The 25,611-nt window shown below is 39.7% G+C and overlaps 1 long non-coding RNA gene across 1 annotated transcript in view; it reads left to right on the forward strand.

Annotated features, from left to right (window-relative positions):
* The window catches only part of LOC118355358 (uncharacterized), a 169,724-nt gene that overhangs the window by 51,096 nt on the left and 93,017 nt on the right, over positions 1 to 25,611 (forward strand). Inside the window, exon 3 of the long non-coding RNA XR_004817693.2 lies at positions 19,551 to 20,905. This is a non-coding gene — a long non-coding RNA (uncharacterized LOC118355358). The remainder of the gene's footprint in view (positions 1 to 19,550; positions 20,906 to 25,611) is intronic.

Consider the following 25,611-nt stretch of genomic DNA (forward strand, 5'->3'; position numbering starts at 1 on the left):
TGGTGTGGTTTTCATTCAATTCTATGTACAGTTCAGGGAGTGCTAACTGTTCTGGCATAGCCATGGCTTCCTGGCATACTTTTGCTGCCCATCATGCCAACTGACCTGGCATCTTGGCACAAAAAGACATTATTGAGTGACTTGAGAAGATTATTTGGAATGTTTCCATAAAACATGAAAGATTGGAATCGATTGGGAGATATATATGATGAGTCCCTTTTGTCTTCTTTAAAGTGATTTTTAAGGAACTGAGAGAAATTTCAGATTTAAAAAATGCAGAAATATGAACCAAAGTGATTAAAGTGAATGATGAAATCAAAAGAAATTATGCTAACATTAAGCATATAATTATAACCAAAATTTTTTTCAGAGCATAGCAAAAGCAATTAAGAGGGAGTGATAAATTCTTAATAGAAGTGGTGAATAGGTTCTTAGATTGAATCCTATGAGTGAATGGCATAAACACTTAAGGAAAATATTAAAATTTCTTGGTGATTTAATGTAAAATACCATAACAAAGATACTTAAACTCATACATTGAGGTTTGCATTGAGGTTATCAATGGCAAACTGGTTAGTATCAATTCAAAGAACACTTAAAATTAGTCACAGCAGAGAAAAAATTAATGCTTTTATATAAAAGGAAGTTTTTCAGATTCAATAGCTATAGCTATCTTAAAATATACATTAATGATCTGAGAGACTCAAAGTAGCTATTAAAAGTTATCAATAATAAACAGACTTATGTCAATTGAAGTAGAACAAAGATTAGCAAACCATGGTCTATGGTTTTTGTATGGTCCATGAACTGAATAATTTTTACATTTTTAGAATATGGGGAAGGGGAAGAATCTTACTCCTTTGTGAAAATTACATAGGATTCAAAAATTTTTATTGGAACACAGTCCTGCTCATTCATTTATGTTGTCTGTCACTGATTTTGTGCTACAGCAACAGAATTGAAAAACTATTCAATTTGAGAGACCGTATGTTGCAAAGCCTAAAATACTCTCTGGCCTTTTCTATAAAAGTTTGCCAACTCTAATGGTAGAGAAAAGACTCATTCACTCCATAATAAATATTATCAAATCTGTGCTATGATGCATTTGATTAAAGAGTATATACAGCCACAATGGTTAAGAAAGAAAAGTATTAATGGGGATGAAACTAATTTATAAGCACATCTTGTGGTAATTCTGGATTTTATAGTTGTAGTATTTTTTTTAAGATTTTATTTATTTATTCATGAGAGACACAGAACGAGAGGCAGTGACACAGGCAGAGAGAGAAGCAGGCCCCATGCAGGGAGCACAATGCGGGACTTGATCCTCGGTCTCCAGGACCACGCCCTGGGCTGAAGGCGGTGGTAAACCTTTGAGCCCCCCGGGCTGCCCTATTTTTCTTTTCTTTTCTTTTCTTTTTTTTTTTTTTTTTAAGATTTGAGAGTGCATATGTGCCTGGGCATGAGCTGGGGGAGGAGCCAAAGAGAGGGAGAAAAATCTCAAACAGACTCTGTGGCTCCTGAGATCACAACCGGAGGGCACCTGGGTGGCTCAAAGCATCTGCCTTTGGCTCAGGCCATGATCCCAGGTCCTGGGATTGAGCCCCATATCAGACTTCCTGCTCAGTGGGGAGCCTGCTTTTTCCTTCTCCTGCTGCAGCTCCCCCTGCTTGTGCTCTCTCTTTCTCTGTCAAATAAATTAAAAAAAAAAAAAAAAATTTTTTTAAAAAGATCCTGACCTGAGCCGAAATCAAGAGTCAGATACTTAACTGACTGAGCCACCCAGGTACCCCATGTGTTGTAGTTGTCAGCCTTTCAAACTTTATTGGTTGTGATTATTTTTCTCATTCTAAATACTTTCATTTTAAATGTTTACCTGTAATTTAACTTTCTTGAACACCACCCTCTCAATTCACTTAAACTCCAGCTCTGACAAAACTGGATACACCAGTATGACAAACTATGTTTTCTCTTTCAATGGGAGCTTGAATGCAGTTCACCAGCTGCATGTCTGCCCTATTTATAAACATCACACATTTAGATTTAAATTAGTTTTCAGAGGGCAAACAAGCATCTAGGGTGAAATAAAGAAAAAAATTCTGCTAAATGTTTTGCCTTATTAGAACTTGACCCCCTGCTAAAACTTTCTCAAATATTGTTCCTAAACAGTAGAAACTGCTGGTTTGAGTCTTGAAATGGCGCATTATTGCTCAGAGGGATTTTTTATGACTAAGTTTAAAATGGAAATGCCAACAGGTTTAATTATGGTACTGCTGCAGAGGGCACAGCACATTAGCATTATTGCATGAAAAAATATCAATCTGCTCTATGAATATATTGAGCACCTTTAATATTTTCATTTGCATTTACAAAAACTCACATTTAAATTTTTCATGAAAGCTAAATAAGACTGTACAGAGAAATGCCCTCTCAAGATCTTTGTTTGAAATACCTTATTTTAGAAAAGGTAATAAAAAAATGGGAAGAATTCAGATTCTTGATATAAATTAAATGGGCTTGTCATTCTCCATTGTGGCCTTTCTGAGTATGATCCTTGATCCATTTTTCTGGAGGGCAGATAGTATTATAATTGGCTAAACTTCAACTGTTAATGAATTTAAGAGAAATGCAGTTATACATATGTATTTAAATGACTCAAGGCAGTGCTATAATAAAGCTAGATGGAGCCATTGACTAAGATATTTTTGGGCCAACTTTTTTTTTAAGAGTCCATATATATGGCAGAACCAAAAACTTACATGAACAGACTTTGTACCTTCTAAAAATGTGGTTCTGTACGTCAGTAGACCATACTCTCACTGAGCTTTCGTCTTCTCCAAGACATCAGATGGTTATGAACGTCCTGAACTGGTCCACTGCTACTGACAATCTGTCTCTGTCCAAACTCTAGCATAGCTTCTAGCAGTTTAAGACTGTGTCACTGCTTGTCTCTAGTCCCTCTTAGAATGCCTACAATTATAAATTTTTTCTATTCTTTGAGCCATAACTCTTCTTCCATCTAAAATTGTCTCCTTAAGGACCTGGAAGCAACCTCTTTGGAGAGAGAGTGCTCACTGTTTCCCAGTTCCTGAGGAAGGGCTGGTAAAAAGCTGTGATGGCACCCTGCTCCAACTTGCACTATTATACCCGCTGGCATAAAGATATGAGAAGTTTATTTCTTCTCTGGGGAAGTTCTAATTAGCAAACACAGATGGTCTGGTCATAGGGATGAACCCCTCTACCTGTTAAGACCTTTGATTACCGCGTTTAAGTCTCCTGCCTTCTGTTTCAATGGACTTGAGCTCTGGTTACACTGGTTTTCTCTATCACAAAAACTACTGCTGAATGAAAACAGTGTTTATCACTTTTAACTAGTCTCCATCCTTGTTTTTCCTTGATGCTGTGTTCACAATAAACTAATGATGATTCCATGTAGTTCTTTATTAAATATCTTAGAGTCAGAAGGGACTTAAACCCAATTTATTTCAGCTCCCTCTTTTACAATGAAAACATTGACACTTAGAGTAAGGGAAGCATAGGCCAGTAGCTGGGGGAGCTGAGGTCAGAAGCCAGTGTTCCTGATCCTCCTATCTGCTCTTTTTTTTCATTGCTAGGTCCCTGGTTTTAGAGCAGAGGTTCCCTCTCTGTGAAATCATTTTTATGGTAGAAGGAAGAATTGTATTGGTGCTATAGCAGCTTCTGAACTTTAAAAACAAAGCAAAACTTTAGATTTAAGTGTTAAGTTTTACAGACATCATGATAAAACATATACCTGTGCTCAACAACAAAACATGACTTCCTAAATTAAGCAGTAGCATCCAACAATTTGATCAACTAAATGCCCACTGAATTAGATATTTTTGTTCATTTTGTGGTTAGGGCTGAAGATGACAGCAAATGTTAGAGGGTATTGGAGTGGTTTTAATGCATAGCTCCAATTCAAAGGCTTAAGCATAATTGCTCCGTACATTTTCTTTTATGTAATTTCTTATATGGGTTTCCTATCCCTTCAGAGTGAGACTTAGTTGCACATATTTAGCATCAGTGATGGGACAGACCTAAAATCCTTTGATTCTCTTATCTCTATTACAGATATGAGTAAGCAAACTAAATTAAGTTACTATAAAAGACCTTTGGGGCCAAAAAGAATGAAAGAGAAAATGAGCTTTAAAAATAGAGATGTCTGTACTTTTTTTCTTATTCTGCACATGAGAAAATTGCAAGTAATAGTCTACTAGGCTATGGGTGTCATTCACTGCATCTGGCTGGGCTTTAAACAACTCTGGGCTACACAGTGCATATCTGCAGGCATGAGGGTGATTAGGAGGAAAATGGTACAATTGCAGTGAAACCAGGCAAAACCCAGCTTTTCTAATGGTTGTGAATTGAGATCAATGATGACACAGTTCAATTATAGCATTAGTTCTTTATGTCAGAGAGGGGTTAAAAATGGATCATAATGACTCTTTAGCAGATAAATTTGGAGCAATTAGAGGTCTGCAAATGTCGCTTTATGTAACTAAAAAAAATAATTACCCTTAAATTATCTGGGCTGCAGAACCTGTTTCTTTTGCATGTTAGAAGCTGTTTAAAAATTCTATTGCTTCTCAATATGGACTTAATCGACTGAGATTCTAACCCCCAAATCTCAAGCGAGGGATCAGATTAGACTTTGAGTTAGTATGGACTACAAGTATTTTAAAATATGAGTAAATTTTTTCCATAATATGTTTACTTGTCTTAAAACCTAACACAGTGCCTTACAGGGATTAAATGCCTGTTGAATTAAATTATGTTTTCCCAAAATAAAATAAAATAAAATAAATAAAATAAATTATGTGTTCCTTCTTTAGATATGGTTGAAGAGTACAAACTAAATACAAGTCAGATCAAGCAATTTAGATCAACTCAACTGTCCTGTCCCCCCAAATATTAGCCTTTATCTTTTGTTTGATGCATATAGAGTTGAAGAAACTGACTAAGCCAACACAATTCATTTATGAAGATTGGGTAGGCTGAGACTGTCATTTCTCAGTTAAGTTCCCAGGATTGCCCTGGGAAGTCTAGTCATATTGAAGCCAGAAGCATTGTTCTTATATTTGTTTTTCCCCTTGTTAGGATTATTGAACTGACATATTTATTGCTTTATCTCAGCCATAGATGTGTTTTAGGGAGGAAAATTTAAACTGATTTGCACAAATGGACAGAGAGACACTTTGGTTTGTAGGCATTCAGTACAAATTAGCAAAGCTTTCATCTTAGCTACCATGAGACAACCAGACATTACATAAGTAAAAAGAAAAATGTCCTATCATGTTCTATCTCTTCCTCTTAACCTTTGCATTAACCTGATTATTTAGTGTTCCTGGTTCTTTTTTTTTTTTTTTTTTTGTTCCTGGTTCTTTATCCCCTTGCTCCTTTATCCCCTTGCTCCTTTTGGATCTCTTTATTTTCTTCTCTTTTTGTAAGATTTTGTTTATTTGACAGAGAGAGAGAGAGAGTGAGCACAAGCAAGGGGGAGCAGCAGAGAGAGAGGGAGATGCTGGCTCTCTGCTGAGTAGGGAACCCGACTTGGGGCTTGATTCCAGGATCCTGGAATCATGACCTGTGCCAAAGGTAGACACTTAACCATCTGAGCCACCCAGGGACCCTGAATCTTTTGTTTTCTATGCAGTCTTTATTCTCCCAGCTTGTTGTGACATTTAACTTAATGTCCATATGGAGAAGGCATAACGGGAGAAAACAGATTTATTGTAAATTGTTTATTGATGTTCCTGACATGTTGATCATATAATCTCATTTAAATCATATATCAATACTTAGATGTATGTATTATTACTTTTTATTTATAGATGAGGAAACTGGTTCTGAAAATTTAAATTTGCTTATTTTTGCACAGTGGGTATTTTGTAGGGTTAGCTAGCTTAAAATGATTGAAAGGGGTTTGTCCAAAGATCTTAGACATTAATGATATAGACTTGTAATGCTCTGATGTTGACATAATATTTTCAAGGTCAATAGCTTATTTAGTTTGATTGGAATTCTTCTAGGAGTTTTATTGTTAAAGGGTTTTAAAGCAGTCATGTGTTTCACTGTATTCTTAACAAACACATATCTAGCCTATTTTCTTTTTTTTTAAAGACTTCATCCATTTATTCATGAGACACACACAGAGAGAGGCAGAGACATAGGCAGAAGCAGCAGGCTCCCTGCGGAGAGAGCCTGATGTGGGATCTGATCCCGGGTCCTCAGGATCACGACCTGAGCCGAAGAAAGATGCTCAACCACTGAACCACCCAGAATCCCTCTAGCCTATTTTCAAGACTTTATATTTTGAATTCTTAAGATGCTCTTGAGGCTGAGGTTATATATATGCAGATGCTATGTGTTCTTCCTGAGGGCCTAGGTCACTCATGATATGTAATAGAATTATTTTGTGAATTTCAGAGCCAAGGTATATTGCACCTACACATCGTGGAATTAGATCACCTCATTCAAAATTCCTTTAAGATTGTTTCTTAGGAGCACCTGGGTGGTTCAGACGGTTAAGTGTCTACTCTGGATTTCAACTCAGGTGGTGGTCTTAGGTTGTAGTGTGAGATAGAGCCTCTCCTCCGGCTCTGCACTCAGTGAGGAGTCTGCTTGAGTTTCTCTCCCTCTCCCTCTCTCTGTTCCACTCATGCCTGCTTGTTTTCTCAAATCTTTAAAAAAAACTTTTTTCAAAAAGTTGTAGATCTTCACTTTTCATTAACACAAACAATAAAAATATCCTCTCCTATACTCTTAAAGTAAGTTTTCTAATTCAAATGGTATAAATATCAGGCAACATAAAAATAAAGGTCTGATTATCATGTGGGGCTTAATCTTTTACTTCAGGGTTTAAAGTCACTTTCTAACTGAAAATGGGTCCTTTTGGCTGATTGTAGTTCATATACCTATGTATACATGAAAATTTCACTTTCTTTATAACACTACTTTGAGTATTGTTTTTCAGTTACAGTGAAGGGATAAATCCTCCAGATATGTTATCATAACCCTATGATAATGTGCAAGAATCTGATATAGGAAATTCAGTGAACACTTAGATAGAAGCTACTGTGTTCCAGGTATTATGCTAGGTGTTAAATCCATAGAAAGGAGGAAGACCTATTTCCTGTTCTCAAAGATCTCACAAGGTAGTGCAAAGCCAAACATATTAAAATCCATGAATATCAGTTGAGCAGAAAGAAAATTTAAGGGAGATGCTGATAACCAGTTCGATAGCATATGGCTCATTGGCCCTTTCAGAATTGTTCTCCAGATATTCACTCATCCCTCATAAGCTGCAGATATTTAAAAGGGACATGGAGACTTGCAAGGGCCACATGAGAATACTTTGTGATGTCTTGGTTTCTTGGCTCCCCAAAGCTGGGATGATCATCCTTTATTTGGGAAATCTTCCCTCTTGAAGCATGCAGCATGTAAAGAAAGAGGAGTGGACGTGTTCATCAAATCTACAGCATGGTATTCTGAAAATCCTTTTCAGGCTGCAGGGCATTTTCTGGACCCATGAGAATCCATGTGCAGAGCTATTTGGATCTCATCTGGCTCCATATTCTTTGAGAGGCCATGGTTCAAGCTGGTGTACATGGAGAGAAGGATGTGTTGGATGATGGGGTAGTGGGGTAGCTGGATTCCATGTACTAATTAATGCACACGGGGCTATCCACAGGTCTTGAAACAATTCTGTCAGAAGCATCTTTTGCTATGATATGTTGTGATCTCTACAGTATCAGTGGATATAGGAACTCAGAGTGGGTTTTCAGGAGTAAGGAATGAAATAAAGGGGACAGTGAATGGTGAAAACACTAATGAAAGATCTCAGGGCAACCTTCCAGGATTAATGAAGTAAATGAAGCAGTGGACAGAAAATACTCTATTGTCTGGCTTTTGCTGCCCATCATTTTCCAGGTCTCTCTTTCTACACTGCCAACACCCTTGACAAATATAACATTTATCTAAGTACAGAACAGCTGCCTGTGAGGATAAGAACACCCTCACCTCCCACGTTATGGCACCAAAGATGCAGCTCCTATTCCCTAGGGAAGCTGAATTTGAAAGAAGAGTGTGTGTGCCACCCCCATGGTTTTCTACAGGACATGGGGACGTGCAGAAACCTAGAAATGTGTCAGCTAAACAGTCTGGTCGCAGGTGCTGACAGAAAGGCTGTGTAGCACAAATGTTTAGCTCCATAACTGAGCACAACTCAAAGTATGTGGGCTGATGATGCAGAGGAGATGGGCTCAGTTATAACAGCTGTCTCTGCAGCAGCCTCTTTCAGAAGTTTCAGGTAATACAGCCTCTGGAATATACCAGAAATACTCTTTGGGCTATTGTCCTCATTTTCACTTCTCTCTGAGCCTCTTCCAGTTAGAAGTCTCTTTTGACAGCACAGACTCTGGTGGAGGCTTAATGGAACAACTGAACTTAATTTCTTCCTCAGAATTTCTTGCTTATTCTGAGAAACTATGGACAGGTCTTCCAAGTTGATCACATATAATCTTGGTGTAAAGCCACTGGAGTTCAGTATTTGTTAGTGGTTTCTCTCTTTATAGGAATATATCAATTTCATTTATTTGAGAGAGAGTGAGAGAGCATGAGAGGGGTGAGGTGCCAAGGGAGCATTAGACTCCTCACTGAGCAGGGAGCCCAATGTGGGGCTTGATCCAGGATTCTGGGATCATGACCTCGGTAGAAGGCATATGCTTAACTGACTGAGCCACCCAGGCACCCCAGGAATATTTTATATCAAAAATCTCTACCACATTTCCCATATTTATGATTCAGCAGGAATTGAGTAGACTCTGTAGGAGAGAATTGTCTAGAAATCTTTTGAATTAGATATGATCCAGAAATCAATATAGAAACCTGGATTTATTATGCTAGAACGTTTCTATATGCTATAAGTTTTTCAAGGACCAAGACCCTGCCGTATGAGTCTTTGAACCCTCTGCAGATTCTAGCACCATCCTTTAAACAGGGAAGATTCTCAAATAATTTCTGGTAACACAGGTACTTCTGAAGCAGTATTTTCTTAGGTTGAATGAGTTCTCTCAGGACATTTTAGAAGAGTGAGATATAATTTTTAAAAATTTCTTGGGGCACCAGTTAGTTCAGTCTCTGACTCTTAATTTTAGCTCAGGTCATGATTTCAGGGTTCTGAGATTGAGCCTGCATTGGACTCCATGCTCAGTACGGAGTCTGTTCCAGATTCTCTCTCCCTTCCACCCCGCCCCCACTCCCCCATCTCGTGCATGCTCCTGCTCTCTCTCTCTCTCTCTCAAATCTTTAAACAAAATTTTTTCTTATACCAAACTCTTAAAATTACTTTCATCAACATCTTTAAAAAATATTTGTAAGGAGCTATTTAATAAATTCAGGCTTAAAATTCCCCTTGGAATTACTGTGATCTGTTTGGGGGAGATAAGAGGGGGAGGATATATTACAATTTGTAAAATGAAACCTCAGTCTGGATTTGGCATTTGTCAACCATACACATACTCGTGTTCATATCCTAGAGTAAAATTATTAAGAAAAACTGCTGTACCATGTCAATTCCCTCTCCCCAAAATGTTATTTCTGGAATTGATAAAATTCTAACACTTCTTCCTCCTGCTACCTACAGTGTCTCCTCCTTTGTGCCTCAGAATATCTCTACTGAGGAATGCCTGGGTGTCTCAGTCAGTTAAATGCCTGGCTCTTGATTTCAGTTCAGGTCATGATCTCAGGGTTGTGGGATTGAGCCCTCTGTGGGGCTCTGTGCCAGGTGTAGAGCCTGCTTGAGATTCTCTCTCTTTCTCCCTCCCCCTCCTCTGCACACACATTCTCTCTCAGAAAAATATTGTTACTGAGAACATTATTTGCAGTGCAAGTTGAGTTTTTCCTTATTCAAAACACACTTCTTTGATGCCATAGCAATGTTATCGCGCTCACATTTTGCTTTTCTTTCTCAATTTTCTGTTACTGTAATCTGGTTTTTCCGGCTACAGAAAAAGTCAGGAATTTCGGGTTGAAGCTGGTGCTCTGACCCATACTACTCACTGGGAGAAGGAATAATTCCAGCAGCAAGAGGGTCTGATCTGCGCACCTGCCCGCACATGTGTACACCCTGGTAATGTGGTCTCCCCCATCTTCTCCAGCCTAACACTAATTTGGGATTCCCCATCTGATGGGCACTTGCACAATGATCTTTTATATACAGGGTGGTAATTTCACACTAAATACTTCAATTATTTATAAATGGATCTCAGAGACAGCAACTAGCAGCTGGCCTATAGAAGCTGCTTTGACTCAGGCGTGGCCAACAAAACCACATGCCACTTTAAACAGTGTTATTAATATTTATGTGACTTGATCAGCTAGTTGAGATGCAGGTCTTCCCTGGGCTGTGTGGAAGAAGCCTTCCTGTTTTCACTTGCCCATAATTATATGCTGATTCTTTCCTTTGCCAAACTTCAGGGGTATTAGAAGGTTAGGATCTTAGGCTGAAGAGTGTGCCAAACTCATCCACGTCATAATGCTTTCTCCACTTTTCTTGTCTTTGGGACGCATTAAACATAGATCTGTGGGGCGCCTGGGTGGCTCAGTGGTTGAGCGTCTGCCTTTGGCTCAGGTCATGATCCTGGGGTCCAGGGATCAAGTCCTGCATCAGGCTCCCCTCAGAGAGCCTGTTTCTTCCTCTGCATAGGTCTCTTCCTCTCTCTCTGCGTCTCTCATAAATAAATAAATTAAGTAACTAAGTCAGTCTTAAAAAACAAAAACAAAAAACACAGATCTAGGAAGCCGAAGCACAGACTTTGAACCTTGTAGGGAAGATTATGGCTTTAACTTTTGATAGAGTAACATCATATTTGTGAATAGCAGTATGTAATCTGACATGAGGGAAATTACCAAAACAGTTTAAGAGTTGGGTCAATGAATTCACACCTTTAAGAGAGAAATACAGAGAGATGTGAATGTGGCAGATAATCTGTACACTTAAAGGACACTACTGCAAACCCCAAGTCTTGCTTCCTGATAATTTTTTTTTCAATAAGGATGCATTGTATTATTTCTAAGGAAGGATCCCAAGTGTTCCATATCTATTAATGAAGGAGTATGTAGTATTGGCTTCTGAGACTCCATCAATTTTCAAATCAAACACAGATGCAGAAAAGTGACAACTCTAGTGCTGATTTAAACAATATGACTATAACAATGTGAGTTTGGTTTACAATCTGTCTTCCCATTGCACATCTGAGGATGACCCTTAGGGTGGTAGTTCAACAGCTCTGTTCTGGCAACTTTAAACCTGTAAGGTGACAACCATTAGAGGGCAGCACTGCTACATTTTCTTAGCAGGAAACCAGAGGGAACAAGGATACAAATGTTCCTTGCAGGGGTCTTCATGATTAAGGCAGTGCTATGTCCCATACCCATTTGTTTACCTCCCCATTCAGACGGATGGTAGCCGTTCATAGGAATAAATGAAGCTGTATCTGTGAAATGGCAATGCAGGAAGACACTCCAGCTTTTGTATAGCCATAATTCAACCTTCTATTGAAAACTCTCCTTTTAGTATCTTTTTCAGTCTTAACCACTCACCGTTATGCTTTAGTTTTTTCGTTATCATTTGTCCCTTTGAGATTTGTCTTGCATATGCATAGTTGGGGAAACCATCAGTAAACATGGATGACTTCCTTTATAATAAAGTCCAAATTCCCAAGTCTTCAAGACCCAGCATTTATAGCAAACACAGCTATTATGGAAAAGATGGGTTTAAATACACACAGAACTACTGACCTACAATAATGACAAATTCACCTCTATGGCGCCTCATTTGTTAGCAATGGACATCTTAGCTGCAAGCTGCTAGGGAGGTGAGATCTGGATAAATAATCTGTAATTACAGTGAAGTAGATGAAGAATGATTGGTGAAGGGAAGTTTTATCCTTTGGGATCAAAGAACTTTTCCTTTTGACTTTACCGAGGAATTAGTCGTTACAAAATAAAGAGGGTAGCATGCTATTGACTTGAAAATACTCCCTACCTGTGCAATATCTCTGTAGATGAAAGAGGATCTCAGGAGTAAGAATGAGCTCAGCAGCTGGAGGGGTGGAGCATGGAGCCCAGCCAGTGCCCCAGAACTGAGAGTGACCCAAGAGCGTTCTTGTTCCACAGGCCAGTGGGCCGGAAACTGGGGTAATGAGATAATCGGCTCCGTCTTTAAACAACCAAAGCCAACATCTTCCTCAATTCCTTGCTATTTTCTCTCATCTCCCAAGAATCTGCTTTCTGCTTAGGCAAGGCTTGACAGCAACAATTCAGGGAAGCTGAATTTGAAAATAGAAACAAAATTTAAATGTAGAAGGACAAAAAAGAACCAAGTTGCAACTAATTAGTATGTAGGCAGCTTTCTCACACTGAACATAGTGAGATACTTGCTTTCATTTTTACGGAGTGAGAGTAAGAGGTAAAAGTTGGAAGGGGTTCCATTTGGTTCCAGGGGCTTGAATACATATCATCAAGGGAAATAGAGAAACTCAAGTAAATACTCAGTACTCATTCCTGAAAAGAAATGGAAGCTTACATCACTGAGTTAGCTTTTCAGTCAACTAACCTAGCAGTCAAGACCAATGTTCTTCTATGTACTTGGACATTATTTTTGATTCTTTCAAGTACTAACAGCTCTGGCTGAACTGAGCTTTGGGGAGCTTGACAACAAGTGGAAAATAGGCATAGCTATATCACTTACAATTTGACTCGTGTAATTCTCACTATTTCTCTCAATCAGCACAATTTATAACTATTAAGTTGCATAGACTGTGAGTCTAGAGAAGGATATACCTTTGCATTTCTCTTTATTGATGCTGCTCTGATCTGTGCTCCTAAAGCTTTTGTCAAGCAAGCTACAGATTGGTGCCCAGTGGGGAATAAATAGTTCTAGGCATCTCACCCTACTGCATCATTTAGAACCCCAAACGTACTTCCTCTCACCCATCACTCTAAAATCTCCTTGTCATCAGAGGCAGCTTATTGGTTCATAATATCCCCTAAACTGAATGGTTTAAACCTAGAAATTCAGTTTCAGCTTCTCTCTGGGTGGCTAGATGCTAGAGATCGAGATGTCAGTGGCAGCTCATTGCCATCTTTGGAGGTTGTAGAAGCATTGTCCTAATCTTTGCCTCAACTTCACACGGCGTTCTCCCTATGTGTACACATTAGTTTCTGTCCTTGTCTGTGGCCATATTCTCCCTTTTTAAAGGACACCAGTCATGTTGAATAAGAGCCCCCCCTCCCCCGTCCCCCCCCCCCGCCCCCCCAACCCCACTCCAGTCTGACCTCTTCTTAACTTGAATGATACCTGCAGTGACCTTATTTCCAAATAAGGTCACATTCCCAGGTACTATGAGTTAGAGCTTCAGTAGAGGAATTTGGGGTGGGGGACACAATTGAACCCATACCAGGCAGGAACTTGGTTAGTGATGGGAGTTGAATTTCTGTAAACATAGCCTTGCATTTGGCCCTTTACATTTTATTTGTCCACAGTGAGCCATAATGGTTACAGAGGAATAATGGAAAGACTTTTACGACGGCTTCCGTATTTCTTCACTTCTTAAATTGAAATAGAATATTTTTTTTCTAAATACTGAGCCTCTATTTCTTGGAATTAATACAACCAAGTGAGACAATAGGAGAACATTTATTTTGCTTCCATTCCTTCAGCAGAAGAGCTCTCCAGTCAATCCAAAGCTCCCAGGCATTTCTAACAAGCCCATTATAATGCTTAATAACCCTCAAGACCAAGTTCTTTTTGCCTCTAAATCCCCCAGGCTTCAGGTTAAGTTGCTTTCTATTGTTCTGCCTTCATGAAAACAAAGAGCAGTTGGCCAACTACTTTGTAGGACTCCTTCCCTGATGAGCATTACTGGGTTTCCTTTTTACATTCCATCCAATAAACAAAATAATTTAACTTTTACTTTATTTGTAGTCTAACACTGAATTGCCTCTGTGGCTCTTACAAAACCTCTTCAGGATCTCCTGATACTCTTGAGTGAGTTATTTCAGAACTAGGGATGCATCCCTGGGCCGGTCTGACTTTAGGGTAGAGAAGAGCAGACCCTTGTGGATTTAGGTGTGCCTGTTTTCTTGCACAGCTGCCCTCAGGGGAAGTGGCAAGCCTTGCTCTGAATTTCACACATTTCTTCTCTGCTGAGCAGTGCCCCATCTATATTTCATTTCTTTGAAATATATTTATTTAATGCTTTTTGTGAGCTTGATACTGGGGCTGGGAGCCAGAGATATGGTAATCGGACTGGTGGCAAAGAGATTATGGTCTAGAGATGTAGATCTTAGATCTGTTTAGGATTTGACACTTTACAGTCTCAAAAATTGAATACCCCAATTAACTTTTCTTCATATTAATTATATTGGTATTTTTCATATTAGAAAGTAAAATATTTAAAATGTTCATTTAAAACACTAAAAACTCATCACATCTACATAAATAACATCCTTAATGAAAAAAAATATTTTTTTTGACAAAAATGAACCAAATGACGTTAACATTTTTGCATATGTTCTTAATTCCTGGCTTTATAATAGAAGATAGTTTAATTCTCCTATCTGTTTTTGTGTGCAATCTATTATAATCTTATTTTGGTTCAAATATAAGATGATAAGTAGCTGGAAAAAGGATGAGTATTTTAATTGCTTTTCAGATAGTTGTAGATCTTTAATGCTACACCAAAATGCAACAAATGATAGTTCTCTAAATGTTAGCTGCAATGTGGATTTTGAAACCATATAAATGAACATTTCATACTCTATTAAGCTCCATTGGTTTTTTTTTTTTTTTAAAGGAATCTTTAGTTCTTTATTTTTTTTTTTATTTTTATTTATTTATGATAGTCACAGAGAGAGAGAGGCAGAGACACAGGCAGAGGGAGAAGCAGGCTCCATGCACCGGGAGCCCGACGTGGGATTCGATCCAGGGTCTCCAGGATCGCGCCCTGGGCCAAAGGCAGGCGCCAAACCGCTGCGCCACCCAGGGATCCCTATTTTATACTTTCAATGAATATTTTACTATGCATTGGTCAATTGGAAAATACTGGCTTAGTTATGCAGATTTTCCAAATGTTAATACATTTCATTACACCTTATCAAAAACTCATATTTGTTAATATCAGCACTGATTGTATCAGAAAAATATAGTTTTTAAAGATTTTATTTATTTGAGAGAGTGGGGAAGAACAGAGAGGGAGTGGGCAGCAGAGGGAGAGAAGGAAGAGAGAATGGGGGAGAGAGGAAAGGAGAAGCAGGCTTCCCGCTGAGCAGGGAACCCATTACGAGGCTGGATCTAAGACCCTGGGATCATGACCTGAGCTGAAGGCAGATGCTTAAGCAACTTTGCCACCCAGTCACCCTAGAAAAATCTTTATGGGGAAACTCAAGTTCATGATGATGTATAAGTGTGAATTTTATCATTAACAAATACTTTTAATTTTTTCCCTTGATCTGACTGATAGGCTCACTTTACATTTTCAATAAGCTGTCTGTCAAATACTCAAGTAGCTTGTTTTTCAATTTTGTTGGAGTGAAAGTAGAACACTATGAAAAAGAAAACACCTAGTTCCACTATTACATAGGTGCTTTTCCCTAAGACAGTGATCATCTTTTGGTACAATTTTGATACTTTGTGCTTCTCACTTCATCACAGAAACTATGAAAAAGATGCCTATGGAAAAGATACTCCATCTGAGATTTAATTGAAATAATATACTGCTTCATCAGGGAATTCTTTTTTTAAAGATTTTATTTATTTATTCATGAGAGACACACAAAGAAAAAGAGAAGCAGAGACACAGGTAGAGGGAGAAGCAGGCTCCATGCAGGGAGCCCAATGCGGGACTCAATTCCGGGTCTCCAGGATCACACCCTGGGCTGAAGGCGGCGCTAAACTGCGAAGCCAAGGGCTGAATCAGGGAATTCTTAAGTGAAACTGTCATTGCTTTCATTATATGTGGCAGTGAAGAATATATGGTTACTGGTAAAGTTTGGTTTGAGCTAAGGTACTAGGACTTTTTATCCATCAGTGCATATGTCAACATAGGGAGGAAGGCAAATAAAATCTGCATATTTCTATGAAAACAGTTTTGATTTTGTGGACACTATGAAAGGATCTCAGGGGATCCCACTGGGTACGCGGATCACACTTTAAGAACCACTGGTCTAGTTTGGTCAGGAAACAGGCAAGGGCAATCCAGAGTTTAGGTAATAAACTGGAGTAGGCTTAGTAAAGTTAGGAATTAGGGGCATAGGGACAAGCTGCTCTGAGGATGTGACATAGAAACCAAACTCTGGAAAACAAATAGAAATTAGTGTTAGGAAAATGGAGAAAGGTAAGTGAGAGGCTAAAACTTATACAAGCAGTGATTCAAGATGAGAAAGAATGGTACTTTCATAGTTCTGCAAGAGTGTTCAAGGTTTTTGAGGAATATAATGTGAAGATGTGAAGTGAAGGAGATAAGCAGGGACTTCTGTAAGGTCACACATGCTGCATAATGACATTTTGAGTTGAAGACCTTTGAGCTGTTGAAATATTCTTTCTTTTTTTTAAAAAAAAAGATTTTATTTATTTATTCAGAGACACACACAGAGAGAGAGAGAGAGAGAGAGAGAGGCAGAGACACAGGCAGAGGGAGAAGCAGGCTCCTTGCAGGGAGCCCGACGTGGGACTCAATCCCAGGTCTCCAGGATCACACCCTGGGCTGGAGCCTGCACTAAACTGCTGAGCTACCCCTGCTGCCCTAGCTGTTGAAATATTCTAAGGAAGAAAGTATAGTGGCCTAAATTAGGGTGATGGTATTAGGAATGGAATGTATGGATTCGAGAAATCTTGAAGAGCTAAGAATGGGAGGTCTAAGTGGTTAATTGGATGTTAAGGATTAAGGGGAAAAGGAGCCAAAGATGACAGCTCAGTTACTATTTTGATACGGAGATAAGGTATACTGGAGGCAAAGTGAATTTTGGAAGGAGGGAGAAGCTAGTGAGTTTATTTTCATATGTTGCTTTTCCCTGGGCCAGCCATCAATGTTGAGTTTCAAGAAAGGATCTGAGACTCTTTCCTACAGTGATGTAACAATACAAACCTTACAAATGAAGTTGGAGCAAAACTTGTATTTTTCAAAGCATCTTGGAACCTCAGTGCATTTATTAGCCTTTATTGCAAAGACCATGTTTCAGAAAGAAAGCCTCAGTGCTTTGTCCTCAAAGTCTGGAATACCTGGCATGGTAACGTTGGCTGCAACCCACTGATGCTAGCAACAGTTCACATTCAGCTAGTGCTGTGGAGCTCACAAAGTGATTTCACATTAAATCATAAAATACCTGTGAGGTAGGTACTACTCTTATGCAGTTATTTATAACTCGTGTTTTTTTAAAATTTTTATTTATTTATGATAGTCACACAGAGAGAGAGAGAGGCAGAGACACAGGCAGAGGGAGAAGCAGGCTCCACGCACCGGGAGCCCGATGTGGGATTCCATCCCGGGTCTCCAGGATCGCGCCCTGGGCCAAAGGCAGGCGCTAAACCACTGCGCCACCCAGGGATCCCTATAACTCGTGTTTAATCAAGTCTTGCTGCTACCCAGTACCATACTAGTTCTACGCAAAGTTCCCCTACCATGAGCTTTCTAGGAGTTTCCAGAGGTTTTCCTTTTATGATCATAAGTTAAGTGTGGTCGGGATACATGGATCAGCCATGCTCCTTGTCTCTCCTTGCTTCAACTACCTGCCCAGATGTTGTAAACTCATGCTTGTCAGATACTACAGGTGAGTCTTTCAAAAGCAATCTTGTCTGCTGAGCTTTGGCTATTTCCTTCTGACTTCCCACTCCCTGGGATAGTTGGGAGTTTCATTGGGGACCTTCACTGATCTAATAGAGCCTTTATGTTGGCAGAGGTGACTTGGAATCTGCTGGGAGCAATTAGAACATCTCTTTCCCATTTGTACATCATTAGAAGCGTTGTTTGTGTCCCAAACGTCTTAGTCAAACATCTCTTCGAGGTTCAGTGATGGCCTAGGCCCTCTGACTCTGCATTCAATAAAATCCCAACCTCGTTTTCTGCAACTGCAACCCATCATGAGTGGCAACATCTCTTAACATTTTTTCTCTGGGCCTCTCTAAGCACTTCTCACTAATCATTTTGGTGCTTATTGACTGTTGACAGAGATGACTAGAAATGCTGGCTTCTTCCTGTCTGTGTTTCCAGAGTTGCTAATTGCTTCAATATATATCAGTAGAAAAGAGCAGTGGTGGATGTAGAAACATTAGCAGTGCTTCATGCTATTTTTCTTTTTCTTCACGTGCTTTCTCACATTCCTCATTTATGCAGCTACCTTCATTTTTTGTTTGCTTTGAGTGAGGGTTCTGTAGAGAGCCTTGACAGAAGTTGTAGGATCCTTTTTATTCCCTGTCAGACTTTTTTTTTGGAGGGGAGGGGGAAAGTGAGCTGGCCAATTTATTTAGGTCTCTGATGCCCAGAATGGCTGGTTGTGAAGGATTGTGCTCATCCTGGTTTCATTTCGTATTTCTCTTTGATCAGATAGATGTGAGAAAGAGAGTTAAAGTGGTTGGAGCAGCAGACGCAAGATGAAGTCAGAGCATAGAGACAGTGGGGTAATTACTTGTATTTGAGACTTCGGCGTCTAGTCTCTCATTGAATGTTAGCCCAAACAGAACAAATAAAACAGATTTTAAAGTGACTGGGTGGGATGGCCTCCTCAAAGCTGTCCCTTGCGTCTACCAGAGGTTCTCTGCTGGCTTCTTGCCCACCGTCTCTTAGGTTCTCGTGTCTGCTCTGTTCAGCTCTATCTTCCTCACTTACCATGTCTCTTATTAGCTCACTTCACAGTGAAACTGGATAATTACAAAGGAAAAGAAAAGCCTCCTTCCTCTATCTCATTTCCCATAGCACATTCTGAAATGAGAAAGAACAGTGTCTAAAGGGCCACTTGGGTCAGGTCATGAGTGATTGTTCCGACAGAAGGGTGATGAAAGCTGCTAAGTTTCAGGAAGATCTGAGCCATTCTCTTAAATACTAGGAAGGAGAAAGAGGTTTCTGGGTTCCAGGAGTAGCTAAAAACCAGCGCTCCATTACCTAGGCTCCATATGATGTGCCCCGAGAAGCAGGTGATGGGTGCTGTAATAAGGATGATGGTGGTAGGCACAGAGCACTAAAATTTGCATCCTGGGGAGGTGAGGGAAATTGGCATGGACATTAGATGGAGCCACCTTTCTATAAGAGCACTGACTTAGGGGGTGTAAAATAAGAAAAGACAAGGCCCCTCCACATCTGTTCTGGACTATGGATGTACCGCAGGAAGTGAGAGCAGCCCTGAGATGGGGAGAGGTAACATCGGTAAGGACAGTGCACCTGATGCCATCATAGTGAGATGGTTTCTTTAAACATAGGACATTTAATTTAAGCAAACAAGAAAGTAATTTTTGTTTTTTACATCCACCCTTGCAGGGTTAAAATTCATGGACACTATTACAGACTTTTGATTTCCACGACTCCGATTACTGGTACTATCGACAACGATGACGATGATAAAAGCTGATATTCATCAAGCTGTCATCATGTAACAGACCAAATGGATCAATTGCATTTTCACAAATTTAAGAGGTTACTATTACCGTTTTCTAACTAAAAAACAGGCTGGAGAGTTGATGCAGTATCTCCGCATTCACAGGATGATTCAGTCGAAGAGCTGCATGCTCTTGGATTCCCCAGCAGCCTCTCCCTGTTGTGCCTACACAGTATGCCGTGCTGCCTCCCTGGTGACTGAAAGAACTGGCACACTGCATAGTCATCCATAAGAGGCCTGGACAATTACGTGACTCTTAATACTTACAAATGGAAGGAGAGTCAGAACTGGTTTTTGAAGAAAGAAGATAGTTTTAAGATCTATAAGGAGCAATTGAAGAGAGTGTATATGCTGATGCAACAAGGTGTCAGTATAGGGACGCCTGGGTGGCTCCGTTGGTTAAGTGTCTGACTTCAGCTCAGGTCATGATCTCAGGGACCTGGGATTGAGCCCAGCATTGGGATCCCTGCTCAGTGGGGTGTCTGCTTCTCCCCCTGCCCTTCCCTCTGTTCCTCCTTCTCCCCCTGCTCCTGCATGCCCTCTCTCTCTCTCAAAAAAAAAAAAAAAAGAAAGAAAAAAAGAAAAAGAAAAATCTAAACACAACAACGACAAAACCCAAGGTACCAGATGGATGTATTAATACACTAGAAACTGCATCCCTGCTCATTACCCCTGCCCCCCTTCCTCTTTATGACACCATGTGACTTTGCTCCTACAGTTGAGGTTGTACATATTACATAAGGAACTCTCAACAGTGTGGGGAGGTGACTAAGCTGGTGAGAACGGTCTCCTACCAAAAAAAGAAAATTTAAAAATTAAATTAAAAATTAAAATTTAAAAATCCTCCCCCACGTCCCCGCCCCGCCCAGGGAAATAGCAGAGGTTCTGGGTAGATGACACTCAGGGGTCTCGGCTGCAAACAGTATTTGCACCTTAAAAAGCAGTATTTGCAGAAAAAGAATTTCCAGGAGGTCCAGCAAGCTGCCATCTGAAGCTCTGCAGCCAGGTATAACACCCGGCCCACTATAGGGCATTGCTGCCAATTAGCGCCTGTGAGCCTCAGATTCCTCAAGTTCTGCCAGAAATTCCAGAACTGCCACTGCTCCCCGGGCCTCTGTGACTGTGTTTGCTAGAACACTTCGTCCCATTCCCATGACAGTTCTTCCTGTCTCTCGTTTCCAACATCGAGGCACGTGCATGTCTCCTTGTTACAGTCCTCACTACAGAATCTAGAGAGGTGAGTTTTCCTTTTGTACCTTGGGCAGGAGGGACTTTGGATGTGACAAATCAATAAAGGATAAGGAAGGTAGTCAAAGATGTTGGGTAGCCCCAGATGAATAAAATCTACAGGGGTGAAGATTTCAGAAGTGTACTGTGAGAAATAAAATTCTAGCCTGTATCACACGTGGGGGCCAGTGTGTTCTACTTCCTAAAGTGGGGGAAGAAAAGACCTAAAAGCTCTGAAACTCTTGGCCCACTAGCAGAGGTATGTGTCTTGTCCGTGGTTATATATTTGAATTAAGATCCAAACAAGATCCATGGGTTGCTTTTACTTGCCACGTTAGCCTCTCTCTCACGTTCTCCTTCACTTCCTTTTCTCATTCCTTTGACTTGTTAAAGAAACCAGCCCATCTTTCCTGTGGACTCCATTTAGATGGCTTTCTTCAAGGGCCCTTTAGCTTATTTATTCTCCATTTTCTGAAGGTTGGCAGGCTGATCCGGAGAATTCTATTCATACTCAGTTTTTGTTTTGGTGAGAATTCTTCACAGGTGGTACTATGGCTTTCCTACTGTGTTCAGACGTTAAAACATAGGCGGAGAAGCTCCAGCTCCCCTTTGGGTGAGGCCAAGGTCAATTTGTTCATTCCTCTTGCTCCATTAATTTGCGTCTTGTTAAATTGTCAATCACCTGTTCACCTGATAGTTTTATTTTTTTAAAACTAATTATATGCTATTCTTTTTTTTTTAAGATTTATTTATTTATTTATTTATTTATTTATTTATTTATTTATTTATGATAGACACAGAGAGAGAGAGAGAGGCAGAGACACAGGAGGAGGGAGAAGCAGGCCCATGCCGGGAGCCCGTCGCGGGATTCGATTCCTGGACTCCAGGATCCCGCCCTGGGTCAAAGGCAGGCGCCAAACCGCTGCACCACCCAGGGATCCTCTCACCTGATAGTTTTATTTTATTTTATTTTTATTTTTATTTATGATGGTCACACAGAGAGAGAGAGAGAGAGAGAGAGAGAGAGGCAGAGACACAGGCAGAGGGAGAAGCAGGCTCCATGCACCGGGAGCCCGACGTGGGATTCGATCCCGGGTCTCCAGGATCGCTCCCTGGGCCAAAGGCAGGCGCCAAACCGCTGCGCCACCCAGGGATCCCCACCTGATAGTTTTAATGTTTATGACAATTGTCTTGCTTCATTATAGTTTGACTTCATTAAAGTCAAAATGGTGACTTTCTTTCTTTCTTTTTTTTTTTTAAGAGATTTTATTTATTTATTCATGAGAGACACAGAGAGAGAGAGAGGCAGAGACACAGGCAGAGGGAGAAGCAGGCTCCATGCAGTGAGCCCGACATGGGACTCGATCCTGGGTCTCCAGGATCATGCCCTGGACTGAAGGTGGTGTTAAACCACTGAGCCACCCGGGCTGCCCAAATGGTGACTTTCTAAATCTGTAATTCTCTGTGCTTTTTTTTTTTTTTTGGTAAAGATTTTATTTATTCATTCATGAGAAACACAGAGGCAGAAACATAGGCAGAAGGAGAAGCAGGCTCCCTGCGGGGAGCCTGATGTAGGACTTGATCCCAGGACCCTAGGATCACTACCTGATCAAGGCAGCTGCTCAACCACTCAGCCACCCAGGCACCCCTCTGTGCATTTTAAAGAGCATTCCCTCACCAACCTCCTTACATACTGTTTGTACAGAAAGACAAATCTTTTTTTTTTTATCAGTTTTCAGAGTAAGCTGGTGCTCTAACAACTTCCTAGGATAACCAGTGTGTTTTTAAATTTTCAGTTTCCTTGTAATTTCATGTTTTGTTTTTTTTTAAAGATTTATTTATTCATGAGAGACCCACAGAGGAAGACACACAGGCAGAGGGAGAAGCAGGCTCCCTGTGGGGAGCCCGATGTGGAACTCTATCCCAGGACCCCGGGATCATGCTCTGAGCCAAAGGCAGATAACTCAACCACTGAGCCACCCAGGCATCCCATTTCATGGATTTTAAGTACCACTCTAAATATAGGGATTTTAGGAATGTATTTGATATGCTTTGACACATTCATTTTTCCTTTGCTCAAATTGTCTCCGCTTTTGGCCAGTGAAGGCTCTTGCATGTTGGCTCATGTGATCCCCTTTAGTCTTTGATAGTTTCCTTACTTTCTGGCCTATTAAGATCTCTCATGCTTATTTTGTATATTTCCTTTCCAAGATCTAGAATAAGGAACTTCCCCAAGGGCACTTGTCCTTTATAGTGACAAATGGACTTTAGAAGACTGAGTGATGTCTGCATTCATTGCTACTGGGGTATCATTGCTTCTTGGCTTTTCCGATGGACAAAACAAGGAAATATATTTTCCTTTAAAATGTATATTAATACTACTTCAAAGTATTTTGCTTTAAAATGTATTTATAGTAATAGTCCTACTAAATTTGCTTTAGCCTGGGAAATTGGTTGCATATGCTGAGTTTACCTGGAGAATGACAGATCATGGAAATGAAAAGACAGGGGCTCAAGAATTCTGGATTTTAGAAGAGGAGCCCCAGGGATTTGGGGCTTAGACCTCTGAGGGCAAGGTACTCTAAAGGAGCGTGTGAAACCAACTGCATCCCTGAGATGACATACTAGTCCTTATGTCAAAGTTTCTTCATCCGCTTTGGTCATCTGAAGCTCAGGTCAGCCCTCAGAAAGGGCTCATGGGAATGATATTCCCAGAGTTCTTATAGGTTGACAAATGTGTTTTTGTCACTTTACACTTGAAATCCAGGTTGGGTGCATATAAATTCGTGACATCACATTGTTTTTCTTCAATATCTTATATTTATTATTCCATTACATTCTGGCATAAAATGTTACTAAAAAATTAAAGCAACAATACTTCCTGCCTATCTTTTCCCCTAATAAGCAACTTGGTTTTATTGCCTGTGGGCCCCCCAATTTTTTTTTTTAATCTTTGTCTTTAAGGTCCACTAACCTTATTAGGTAATATTTCAGAATGTGTCATTCTGGGATGTTTTTCCAAGATACTCAGCATGTCCTTGTAATAGGACATGTCTTTTATGTCTTATGTCTTTTATTTTGGAGTGGGGGTAAGATTTTCTTAATTTTCATATTCTGTTCCACCATTTGGATTTCCTCTCTAGCAACCCCTTTATATATGTGTCGGCTCTTCTTACACTCTATCAGTTGTATTTGCCACTCTTTCAAATACTTTTCATCCTTTTGTTTTCGCTGTACATTTTGTTTTTGCCTTCTACTTAAATCATTATCTGTTTGCTTTTGCATACATTCTAGTTCAGGCTTTATTTCTGAAATAATTTTTATTTCTAATTCTTTTCTTAGTTCTCACCCCATATCTGATTTTTTAAATCCTAACTTGTGGTGTTCTTTAATTTTTAAATCACAAAATTCCTTTAGCTGGTTGGAAATAGTTGGTTACAATTTTCATCTGTTTAAAGGCTCTACTTACTGAAATACTTTCAATATTTGTAAGGAAAGTGTCCTACTCCTTGCTCTGTGGTTTTGTTTCATCCTGTGGAATTTTGATACAGTTCTGTTAATTGCTCACACTTGTCTGATATTCAATTTACTGAACTTTTAGGAGGACAGGGTAGGTGCTCGCTTTGGCAGCACATATACTAAAATAGGAGGACAGGGTGGGTCAATTAGCTTTTCTAACCTTCACAGATATAAACTTTTTTTTTTTAATCTTTGTCAGATGTTTACATTCAAAAATCAATAAATACGACCATCTGCTCTCTGAGATAGTGTACCTCTTCTTTCCTACTTTTATTTGTACCTTCCTTTATCCTTCTATGAATTCTGACTTTAAAAATGTGGAACCTATCCTCCTCCCCCACCACCCCAAGTCTAGGAGGAAGGGGGGGCTTTGTTTGCTTAGTTCTCTGAGTTCCTCTTCCCAGAGCTCCAGCTCTTTCAGACACATACCTTATAATTACCTGTTCGTGTTCAAAAGCTTCCCAATTTTATTTTGACTTGTCACACTTTCCAGTAAATATCTATCGATCGTTTAGGGCTTCTTCCATTTTCAGGTCCAGTAGATATCATGTTGCTTTCCTCATCTGTCTCCTGCACAGATGCTGATACCATGTTTTGTCTATAGGCGCTTCTATTTTCAGGATTGTGGGGATACTTCATCATTTAATTTTTCTGCCGATTCAGTTTTGGTTTTGCATTTCTAGCTGCTCTGTCCATTTTTCTGAGTACATTCTGGAAGATTAAGAAATGCCATCGCTGCTGCCCCTGTGTTCCCAGAAATTCCATTCAATCCACATTTACTTGTTTTTTGTTTTTACTTCTTCAACTGTATAGCTTACTAGTGCTTTCCTTTAATGACGTTGAGTCTTTTTTGGCTTATAACATTAATGTAATTATTCTGTCTTGCCATATATTTATAATAGTTTCAAAATAATAAAATTGATGCATTTGCACTTATTATTTGTCCTAAAATTTACATGATTACAATGTCCTGGTTTGCCTAAGACTTTCTCAGTTTTAGCACTAAACATCTTGTGTCTCAGGAAACTACTCAGTCCTAGGTAAAACCTGGATGCATAGCTACCTTACTTTCACTACTAAAGATAAATTCTCTCTCTTTTTTTAAAAATTATTTATTTATTTATTTATTTATTTATTTATTTATTTATGATAGTCACACAGAGAGAGAGAGAGAGAGAGAGGCAGAGACATAGGCAG

Source organism: Canis lupus, chromosome 7, assembly GCF_003254725.2.
Source record: "Canis lupus dingo isolate Sandy chromosome 7, ASM325472v2, whole genome shotgun sequence".
Classification (NCBI taxonomy): domain Eukaryota; kingdom Metazoa; phylum Chordata; class Mammalia; order Carnivora; family Canidae; genus Canis; species Canis lupus.